A 12,718-nucleotide genomic window follows, 5' to 3' on the forward strand; every position below is an offset into this window, starting at 1 on the left:
TCCATGTGGAGATGCCTGCTCTCTATTAATTATTCTAAGATGTGGAGAACTAACAATGATCTTAAGAAAGGGAGAATTAATGTTCTGTTCTCATTATTAAAGAATTTTGAATTTTCTTTCCAGTGGACTTTTTCTCTCTGGATCCAGTTGGCTCGTGTCTTAACCACCATGAACTCTTCTTCTTCAGGGTCATTGTAGATCTTTGCCTGGGCTTCCAAATCATTGTTGAGCAATAGTCTGTCTATCTAGCTTCCATAAATTGTGCCACCGGTTCTGTCTTTAGACCATCTTTACTTTTTCCACCAAGGAAGGGATGGAATAGTTTGTCTCCAAAGGAGGAATCCCATGTTTAGCTGCAGTGTAATCAATGGCAAAGACGCTCCCCTGCCATCACTGTTTCTAAAATGAAATTAAAATTCTGCATGTTGGAACTTGAGAGCCACAGTCCAGCTAGGCTGCCAGTAGGACCCTAATCAAACATCCAAAGACAATGATGAATTTCCCTTTTCTGACAGTAGAAGTGTTTACTGATAAGGACTTGGCCAAAGGTATAGTCCCCTGGGGCTGGCTTTACCTGGCACTAATCCAAGTGCTCTTTAGTGATAGCTGATTTAAGGAAAAAAAGAAAAAAGAAAAAAAGCTGGGAAATAAGAAAAGGGGAAAAGAAAATGGAGAAAACGCAAAGAGCTACCATTTGCCAAGAACTGTAAGAATATTTAGTGCCTGTTAAAAGACCCCTTGACAGTCCCAAGTCACTAAGCAGAGTAGTATGGAACTCAGCAGTCCAGGTCCTGCTAACTTCCTACTGTCAGAAGTGAGGCGCAGTACTGGAAACTGGTATCATAAGCAGAGTTAGGACTTTTTGACCAGCGTTGGGGCCACATTCAACATCTACAATGAACCATTACTTTTATTTATCCACTCCCTGGGGAGCACTGTCACATGAAAGAGGAATAAATGTTTTCATGGCTATTTTAAAGGTAGTTAAATTGAGAACAAGGAAAATAAAGAACACAAAAGCCCTGGCCAGCCTGTGCTATTCTTTGATACAGAATTTAGGTTTCCTGAACCCCAGATCTTTCTCCGTTAGACCCTGCCACTTGTCAACCATTTTACTTCTGCCCCATCTTCCTACCATTCAAAACAGGGCAAATAATTTATCTCCAGTTAGGTTAGGTTGTTTCCTACTCTAATCTTACAGGTCTGACAATTAAGTTCGCAAACTCATCCTAGAAAAAGTGCTACATATCTCAATGCTGAATATCACTACAGTCACCTTCGAAGTACTCCCCTTGGGAAGCAATGCACCAATGCCAGTGCCTAGTCCACCCTTCAAAGCAATTTTGGAACTCTTTTTCTGGAATGGTCATCAGCGCTCTCGTTGTATTATACTTGATGTCCTGAATGTCATCAAAATGTCTTCCTTTCAATATTTCCTCTATCTTCAGATATAGAAAGAAATCATTGGGGGCCAGATCAGGTGAGTAGGGAGGGTGTTCCAATACAGTTATTTGTTTACTGGCTAAAAACTCCCTCACAGACAGTGCCATGTGAGCTGGTGCATTGTCGTGATGCAAGAGCCATGAATTGTTGGGGAAAAGTCAGGTCATCTAACTTTTTCACGCAGCTTTTTCAGCACTTCCAAATAGTAAACTTGGTTAACTATTTGTCCAGTTGGTACAAATTCGTAATGAATGATCCCTCTGATATTAAAAAAAAATTAGCAACAAGTTCACGAACTTAATTGTCAGACCTCGTATATCAACTTCTCATCTTCCAGATCAGATCAAAATTAAATCTTTGAAGTGCCTGTGTGTATGTGTAAATTTGTAGAATGAAGAAACGTTTCCAAAATGGAAATAAAATATATACTAATTGAAGTAGCAGAAGATGACATTCTTAAATAATCATTTTCTTAAGAAAAAAGTTTTTCAAAGATAGCAATGAAAGTTGCATTTAAGTTCTACGTGACCAGCACTGTGTACGTTTTTCACATCTTGTTTTGGTCCCATAACAACCATAAGAACTAAGTACTGTGATCCTTAGTTTACATGTAAGTAGGCTTACATGCAGACAAGTCACATCACTTGCCAAAGTTACATAGCTGACAGATGCAAAGCTAGAATTCAAGAATCCCTTAAAAAATTAAGAGTAGAATTACCATACAACCCAGCAATCCTTCTTCTGGGTATCTACCCAAAAAATCTGAAAACATTTATCCATAAAGATATATATACCACTATGTTCATTGCAGTATTATTCACATTGGTCAAGACATGGAAACAACCAAAGTGTCCTTTGATAGATGATTGGATAAAAAAATATGTGGTACACATATGCTATGGAATATTATTTGGCCATAAGAAAAGATGAAGTACTGCCATTTGCAACAACATGGATGGATTTTGAGATTACCATGCTAAGTAAAATAAATCAGACAGAAAAAGTTGAGAACTATATGATGTCACTCATATGTGGGATATAAAACTGAAAGCAACAAATGAACAAGACAAAGAAAGAAACAAAAACTCATAGACACAGATAACAGTTTAGTGGTTACCAGAGGGTAAGGGGAGGTGGGTGGTAGAAGAGGGACAAGGGGGTCAAATATGTGGTGAAGGAGAACTGACTTTGGGTGATGAACACATAATGCAATGGATAGATGATGTATTATAGAAATGTATACTTGAAACCTATATAATTTTACTAATCAATGCCACTCCAATACATTTAATTTAAAAAAAGAATTCAAGGAGAGGTGTGACTCAATTACAAAGCTGGGCTTAAATACCATCATAAGTTATTGATTCCCATGTTATTTCTTTGATAATTATCAAACTGTCTTTGATAATTTTTCATAATATCTCAACACTTAACATGTTAAAAATAGTGGTGATTCATAAGTTTCCCTTTAGTAGCTATTAGTCATGAATACTGAGACACTTAGAAGCCAAAAGACTTGCCAAAAGTGTTGGCAAGGATGTGGAGAAATTGGAACCCTCATCCATTGCTAGTGGGAATGTAAAATGATGTAGCTGCTTTTTAAATAAATTTTTGAGGAAATGAGGAATGTCTCACTTGTTTTCCATAGTGGCTCCACCAGTTTGCAACCTTACCAGCAGAGCTCAAGGGTTCCTTTTTCTCCACAGCCTCACCAACAACTTGTTATTTGTTATCTTGTTTATAATAGCCATCTAACAGGTGTGAAGTGCTATCCCATTATGGTTTTGATTTGCATTTCCCCTGATGATTAGCAACATTGAGCATCTTTCCACATGTTCATTGGCCATTTTAGTCCTCTTTCGAAAAATGTCTATTAAGGTCCTCTGCCCATTTTTTAATTGAATTGTTTGTTTTTTAATGTGAAGTTGTATGAGTTCTTCATATATTTTGAATATTAACCTCTTATCAGATATATCATTTGCAAATATCTTCTCTCATTCAGTGGCGTTGTCTTTACCTTTTGTTGATGGTTTCCTTCACTGTGCAAAAGATTTAGTTTGGTATAATCAGCTAAATGTAACCCCATTTATTTATTTTTGCTTTTGATGTCCTTGCCTGGGGAGACATATCCAAAAAATTATTTCTAAGATGGAAGTCAAAGAGTTTACTACCTATGTTTTCTCCTAGGAGTTTTATTCCACTTCTGGGTTATCTATCTGAAGAAAACAAAAACACTAATTTGAAATGATATATGCAGCCTTATGTTCATTGCAGCATTATTTCCAGCAGCCAATATATGGAAGCAACTTAAGTGTCCATTGATCAATGAATGGATAAAAACGATGTGATACATATATACATATATATATATATATATATATATATATATATATATATATATATATATAATGTGATATAGCTATATCACATTGTATACATATCACATTATATATATCACTATATATATCACTATATATACATATATGTGTATATATATATATATATATATATATATATCTGTAGTGGAATATTATTCAGCCATAAAAAATGAAATCTTTCCATTTGCAACATGGATGGACCTAGAGGGTATTACGCAAAGTGAAATAAGTCAGACATAAAAGGGTCGATACCATATGATTTCACTTGTATGTGGAATCTGAAAAACAAATCAAGAGAACAAACAAAACAAAATAAAAACAGACTCATAGATATAGAGAACAAACTGATGGTTGCCAGAGGAGAGGGGGGTGGGGAGATGGGCACATAAAGGGAAATAAGAGGTATAAACTTCCAGTTATAAAATAAATAAGTCACAGGGATGTAATGCACATCACAGGGAATATAGTCAGTAATATCTTAATAATTTTGAACAGTGACAGAAGGTTACTAGTCTTATCATGGTGATCACTTTATAAGGTATATAAATGTTGAATAACTATGTTGTACACCTGAAACTAATAAAATATTGTATGTCAATTATACTTTAATAAAAATGAATAAATTAAAATGGCAAAACCAAAAAATAATAAATAAAACGGTGTAATGGAGTAGCTGTTATGAAAAGTAATATGGAGATTCCCCAAAAAGTTAAACATAGAATTACTATATGACCCAGCAATTCCATTCCTAGGTGTCTTCCCAAAAGAATTGAAAGCAGGGTCTTGAAGAGATATTTGTAGCAATGTTCATAGAAGCTTTATTTACAATAGCCAAAAAGTGGATAAACAGATATGTGGTATATCCATAAAATGGAATATTATTCAGCCATAGAAAGGCATAATATTATGACACATGGTACAACTTGGATGAACCTTGAGGGGGAGTTAGTGTTTAACGGAGTTTAGCAGAGTTTCAATTTGGGAAGATGAAACAGTTTTAAAGACAGATGGTGGTGATAGTTCCACAACAATGTGAATGTACTTAATTCCACTGAATTGGACACTTAAAAATTATTCAAATGGGATTACATCACAGGAATGGTAGTTTGAGGAGTGCTTCTTGAACTCTCCCTTAGAAGATACAAAAAATTGAACAGCTATAATTCAACAAAGGATTCCCTACATGGCACACAGGAACAGCTAAGAGACCCACAGATAAAATCGAATCAACTGAAGTTAGGCAAATGGGGCGAATGAGGGAGGAGGGAAGGGGGAAGTACAAAGATGCAGACTTCAGGACACAGGACTCACACCAGAGCTTGCTGCAGTCTGGAGCAGTCATAGGAGAGGGAAGAATCCAGGCTGTGAGTGCACCCCTTTGTCCACAGTCCTGCTTGAGGAATCAGCGTATAATACCGTTGAACCAAGAGCTGGAGTCAGACACGTCAGAGAATGGGGATTTGAACCATCACTGCCAGGCAGAAAACATACACATAGCCTGGCTGCCCTCCCAGAGCTTGCATCACTCCCACCTTGCCAGGATTAGAAGAGGGCTCCAGAAGAAACAGTAGCAATGTCAGATTAAAGAACAGAATATTTACAACCCTGAGAACTGCAGCCCCGCAGCCACAGACTCACAGCACAATTAATTCCAGTGAAAGGGAAGGAACTGTAGGGGTAAGACAAATGTGGACTGGTATTCATCATTGCTCAGAGTCACCTCTCACAGTCCACCTCACCCCCACCTTTCTGAGTGGAACCCTGCAGGGGCAACCAGAGTGCTGAGGCACACAGGCTCTGCATTGAGCTGTGGGGGGACATTAGGAATACAAAAGCTCAGATCTCTCTCACCCTCCACAACCTCCCACAGAGATGGTACCCTGAGACCCAGATGACCTGCTCACAGCGGAAAAGCCCACCCTCCAGGGAACCCCCTGCCCCAAATGCATGAGAAGCCAGAACACTGCAAGAGAAAAATATAATGCTACAGTGTGAGCGAGAATAAGAGGCTGTAGCGGGAGAGAGAAAAAACATTCCACCAACAACTACTAGAAAGCAAAAAAAGACCTCTTCATGTCAACCTGCTGCAGAATCCACTCCTGTAGATGCCCAGGAAGAGAAATAATAATTCATTAATTGCCCTGAATAACTAAGGTAATAAGACAGCTCAGAAAGAAAGTGAAAAGTCTCCAGAAAACGAACTTAAAGACATGGAAATATGTCACTTAACTAACAGAGAATTCAAGATTGCAGTTCCTAAACAATTCAACAAGATACAAGAAAACACAGACAGGCAGTTTAATGGACTCAGAAACACAATAAAAAACAAAATGAATATTTTACCAAAGAGATTGACATTTTAAAGAAGAACCAAACAGAAATTCCAGTTTAGGTAATAGAGCTGACCAGATGGAGTAAAGAATTAGTGATATCGAAGATAGAAATCTGGAAATGACACACACAGATGGAAGAAGAGAGAGACTTAAAGGAAATGAAAAAACTCTACAAGAACTTTCTGACTCCATCAGAAAGAGCAATATAAGAATAATGGGTATAACAGAAGGAGAAGGAAACAGAGAGTATATTCAAATAAATAGTGAATGAGAACTTCCCAAACTTGTGGAAAGAACTGGATCCTCAAAACCAAGAAGCAAATAGAACACCTAATTACCTCAATCCCAGCAGGCCTTCTCCAAGGCACATTATACTGAAGCTGTCAAAATTTAACGACAAAGAAAGAATCCTCAAACAGCCAGGGAAAACAAGACAGTAACTTACAAAGGAAAGCCCATTATGTTATCATCAGATTTTTCAGCAGAAACTCTACAAGCCATGAGGAAATGGACTCAAATATTCAAACTACTGAAAGAGAGAAATTATGGGCCAAGATTAATACATCCAGCAAAGATGTCCTTTAGATATGATGGGCAAATAAAGACCTTTCCAGACACACAGAAGCTGAGGGAATTTTCTAACACACGACCTGCACTACAAGAAACACTGAAGGAGGCTATTTGACCAGCATAAATAGGGATAATTTGTGACAACAAAAACATAAAAGTGGGGAGAGTAAAGGTCTGAACTGGCATAAGGGAATGGAGAAAGTAAGCATGCTGAATAAAATAGAATACGCTTAATATGAAACTTTCATAAATTTTACATAAATTCAATGGTAACCACTCAAAAAAAAAAAAAAAATCCAGAACTGAAATATATAACATAATAAAAGAAGAAACAGAGGGAAATATCATAGAAAACTACCACACTGAAATAATAGACAGCAACAAAAAGGCAAAGAAACAATGGACACACAGTCCTACCAGAAAACCAAATATAGAATGATAGGAAATCCTCATATATCAATAATCACCCTAAATGTGAATGGACTGAATGCACCAATAAAAAGGCACAGAGTAGCAGATTGAATCAAAAAACTAAACCCAACCACATGCTGACTCCAAGAGACACATCTCAGCTACAAGGACAAATATAGACTCAAAGTGAAAGGGTAGAAATTGACACTCCAAGCAACTGGTATCCCGAGAAAAGCAGGTGTAACCATACTGATTTCAGATGAAACAGACTTTAGGATAAAAACAGCAACAAGAGGCAAAGGTGGACATAACATAATAGTTCAGGGGACTATACAATAATAAGACATAACAGTCATCAATATTTATGCCCCCAATCAGGGAGCACTGAAATATACCAAGCAGCTACTAACAGAACTAAAGGGAGAAATTGACCAAAACACAACTATAGTAGCTATGGATAGATCATCCAAACAGAAAATAAAGTAATAACAGCTCTAAATGACACATTAGATGAAATGGACATAACTGACATTTATAGAGTACTTTATCCTGGAACATCAGACTGTACATTCTTTTCTAGTGTATATGGAGCATTCTCAAGGATAGACCATATATTGAAACACAAAACTTGCCTCAGCAAATTTGAGAAGATTGAAATCATACCAAGCATATTCTCTAATCATAAAGCTTTAAATTGGATATCAACTGCAAAAAGAAAGTAGGAATACCACAAATCTGTGGAGATTAAACAACATACTTTTAAAGAACAACTAGGTCAAAGAAAATATGAGAGGAGAGATCAAAAGATACATAAAAACAAATGACAACGAAAATACATCCTACCAAAATTTGGGGATGCAACAAAAGCAGTTTTAAGATGAAAATTTATATCATTACAGGCCTATGTCAAGAAACAAGAAAAATCCCTGGTATAAACCTCACATTACACCTTAAAGAACTAGAAAAAGAAGAACAAATCGAAAGCCAAAGTCAGCAGAAAGAAGGAAATAATAAAAATCAGAGTTGAACTAAATGAAATAGAGAACAAAACGACAATAGAAAAATTAATGCTACAAAGAGCTTCTTCTTTGAAAATATCAATAAAATTGACAAACCTTTGGCTAGACTCACTAAGATAAAAAGAGAAAACACACAAATAAACAAAGTCAGAAATGAAAGAGGGGAAGTTATCACAGATGCCACAGAAATACAAAGGATCATCCAAGAATACTATGAAGGTCTATATGCCACCAAATTCAATAACCTAGAAGAAATGGACAAGTTCTTAGAAGCATATAGCCTTTTAGGCTGAATCACGAAGAATTGGAAAATCTAAATAGACTGATCACCAGTAAGGAAATTGAATCAGTCATTCAAAACCTTCCCAAAAGCAAAAGTCCAGGGCCAGATTGCTTCACTGGTGAATTCTACCAAACATTCAAAGAGGATCTAATACCTGTCTTACTCTAACTCTTCCAAAAAATTGAAGAAGGGACAATACTCCCTAACTCATTTTATGAGGCCAACCTGTTATCCTGTTTTGATACCAAAACCTGGTAAGGATAATACAAAAAAAGAAGATGACAGACCAACATCTCTGATAAGTACAGATGTAAAAATTCTAAACAAAATTTTAGCAAATTGAATGCAACAATGCATTAAAAAGATTATTCATCACAACCAAGTGGGGTTCATCCTAGGGGCACAAGGATGGTTCAACATACGCAAATCGATCAATGTGATTCACCACATACACAAAATAAAGGACAAAAAAATCATATGATTTTATCAATAGATGCAGAAAAAGCACTTGACAAGATACAACATCCATTTATTATTAAAACACCTAATAAGCTGGGTACAGATGTGAAACACCTTAACATAATAAAGGCCACGTATGACAAATTCTCAGCTAATATAATTAATGGTGAAAGACTGAAGCCCTTTCCTCTATGTTCAGGGATAAGACAGAGTTGTCCCCTATCACCACTGTTATTCAGCATAGTATTGGAAGCCTTAGCCAGAGCAATCAAGCAAGAGAAATAAATAAAAGCCATTCAAATTGGAAATGAAGACATTAAATTGTCACTTTTTGCAGATGACATAATTCTTTATATAGAAAACCCTGGAGACTCCACTGAAAAGCTATTAGAAACAATAAATGAATACAATCAAGTTGCCCGCTAAAAAATCAACGTACCAAAATCCATTTCATTCCTATATACTAACAATGAAATCTCAGAAAAAGAAATTAAAAAACAAAACAAAAAACAATTCTTTTTGACTTGCAGCAAAAAGAATAAAATACCTAGGAATAAACTTAACCAAGGATGTGAAGGACCTACACACTGAAAACTATAAGAAATTTTTAAAGGAAGTTGAAGAAGACACAAAGAAATGGAAAGACATTCGTGTTCATGGATTGGAAAAATCAACATAGTTAAAAATGGTCATATTAACCAAAGCAATATACAGATTTAATGCAATCCCCATCAAAATCCCAATGGTATTTTTTAAAGAAGCAGAAGAAAAAATCATTAGATTTGTATGGAACCATAAAAGATGCTGAATAGCCAAAGGAATCCTAAGAAAAAAGAATAATGTTGGAGGTATCACACTCCCTGACTTCAGCTTGTACTACAGAGCACCAAAATCAAAACAGCATGGTGATCAAATATATGGTGATGGAAGGAGAACTGACTTTGGGTGGTGAACACACAATGGGATTTATAGATGATGTAATACAGAATTGTACACCTGAAATCTATGTAACTTTACTAACAATTGTCACCTCAATAAACTAACTAAAAAACAAACAACAACAACAACAACAACAAACAGCATGGTATTGGCAGAAGCACAGACACACACACCAATAAAATAGAATTGAGAATCCAGAAATAAACCCACATAAATACGGAAGGATAATTTTTGACAAAGGATCCAAAAACATACAATGCTGAAAGGAAAGCCTCTTCAATAAGTAGCGCTGGGAGAATTGGAAAGCCACGTGCAAAAGAATGAAACTAGACTGCTGTCTGTCACCATGTACCAAAATTAACCCAAAATGGATCAAAGACCTAAACATAAGACCTGAAACAATAAACTGCATAGAAGAAAACATAGGTACTAAACTTATGGACTTTGGGTTCAAAGAGGATTTTATGAATTTGACCTCAAAGGCAAGGAAAGTAAAAACGAAAATAAATGAACCAAACTAAAAATCTTCTGCACAGCAAAAGAAACCATCAACAAAACAAAGAGGCAGGCAGCCAACCAAATGGGAGAAGATATTTGCAAACAACGCCTCCAATAAGGGGCTAATATCCAAAATATATAAGAAACTCATACCACTCAACAATAAAAAAAAATAGAGCAGAGGACCTGAATAGACATTTCAAAATAGGGCAGAGGACCTGAATAGACATTTCTCCTAAGAGGATATATAAAGATGGCCAGTAGACAAATGAAAAGATGCTGAACATCACTAATCATCAGAAATGCAAATAAAAACCACAAGGAGATATCACCTCACACCAGTCAGAATGGCTATCATCAACAAAACAAACAACAAGTGTTAGAAAAGCTGTGGAGAAAAAAGTACCCTCATATACTGTCAGTGGGAATGCAGATTGGTGCAGCCAGCTATGGAAGGCAGTGTGGAGGTTCCTCAAAAATCAGTTTAGGAGCTGGGTTCTGCTATTATCTTTATTTCACACTCATGGCACATCTTAGAAAGTTTAAGTAAGTGGGCTAAGATCACAGAGCAATGAATGATTAAAGCTAAAAGAGAATCAAGAGCAATCAGCAAGACATATTCTGGCTTTGGGGAAAGTCTTCTTAAAGGAGGATGAAATTTGAAGGCTATGTATAACCTTTAATTAAAAATGAGCGGAAACAAATTTAACCTATTTATGAACACTAGGAAAACCATTTTGTTTGATAACACTGCAAGTAAACTATGAACATAAAAGAAGATATAATTTTAACTTCAAGCTTAATGAAGTTGAGTTTTAATTCCAATTTACAAATTTTAAAGCCTCTGATTCATGGACTTAGGTTAGTTATATTTTTTCACATTGTTAAAATAACTAAATAATATAAACAAAGAGAACTATAGAGAGAATAACATGAGAAACATTCTTGCATCCATTACCCAGTTTGGTCAATTCTTTCATTTGGTTCAGTTATAAATATATCTATCTATCTATCTATCTATCTATCTATCTATCTATCTATCTATCTATCTATCTATTTATCTATATCTATTGTCAACTGGCCAAATAATTCTCCAGATAATATACCAACAGAAAAAAGGTTTATTCAGAAGAAGAAAAAGAAACAGAACCAAAGAGTGTGTGCATACTTGCTGGCTGGTCTTGCGCAACAGGCCACCCACATGGGAAGAAGGGTGAGCCCAACATAGCTCCCACCTTGATTTGCACCTTCCTCCAGAACTTACCATAGAGTTCAGCAGGACGTCAAGACTAGAGAGTTAATAAGGGGCCCAGCTCCACCCCTAGTCCTCCCAGCTCTATGGTTAAGCATCTTAAGATGTCAGTTCACTTTCAACACTATCTATCTATCAATCATCTATCTATCTATATTTAATATATAACATTGTAGACAGTACCCACTGACAAAATATGGTGCTGCATTTCAATTGCATAAAACCTGGTAAGTAACAAAATAAGAGGTGAATTTAGAGTCCCCAACATAGGAAGAATTTGAAGAAAATACCTTATCACTTAAAAAAGAGGAATATGGTAAGAGAAGATGGAAAGGTAATCCATGAAGTTTTAAAAGATAATCACTAAGAAATGCAAGATTAATTTGCTAAGGCAGGCATACACACACACACACACACACACACACACACACACATAGTATTTCCCTGAAAATAAGACCTAACCAGAAAATAAGCTATAGCATGATTTTTCAGGATGCTTGAAATATAAGTCCTACCCCAAAAATAAGCCCCAGTTAAGATTGTCAGCCAGATGGATACATTTAGTATATCCATTGCAACACATGATGGATGCATTAAATTATAAAATAATATTAATATATAATTAAATATAAATAAATAATATTATTGACATTAATACTTAAAATAAATGATAATATAAATTATAATTATTTGTAAATACCCAGGCAGGTGCCTTTGGATGAGAGGTAAACACCTATGTAAACAGGTGAACAGGAGACTTATTGCCAAATGACCAATCAGAGTACAGACACACCGCATAAATAACATGCACACTTGATAACGAATGGACGTGGTTGTGTCTAATATGAATCTTCATAATTAAATACATCATGTGTTGTAATGGACATACTTAATGCACTTGTGTGAAATAAAGAAACATTTTCTGAATTTTGGTGCCTGCAATTTTTCGTTGCTTTTGTGTGGACCATCATTCTTAACTGTCATGATTTTTGTTGCCACTCCTGTCTCGTAATGTAAATCTTCAGTTAACACTTGATTTAATGGTAGATTTAAAGGGAATATTTTGACCCCCAGACAAAATGAGTGCAAAAAGAAAGAGCTATTCCATTGAGTACAAGAAAGAAATTGTGGAG

This window comes from Rhinolophus sinicus, chromosome 7, assembly GCF_057876585.1.
Source record: "Rhinolophus sinicus isolate RSI-liver-muscle chromosome 7, RSI-T2T, whole genome shotgun sequence".
Lineage (NCBI taxonomy): Eukaryota > Metazoa > Chordata > Mammalia > Chiroptera > Rhinolophidae > Rhinolophus > Rhinolophus sinicus.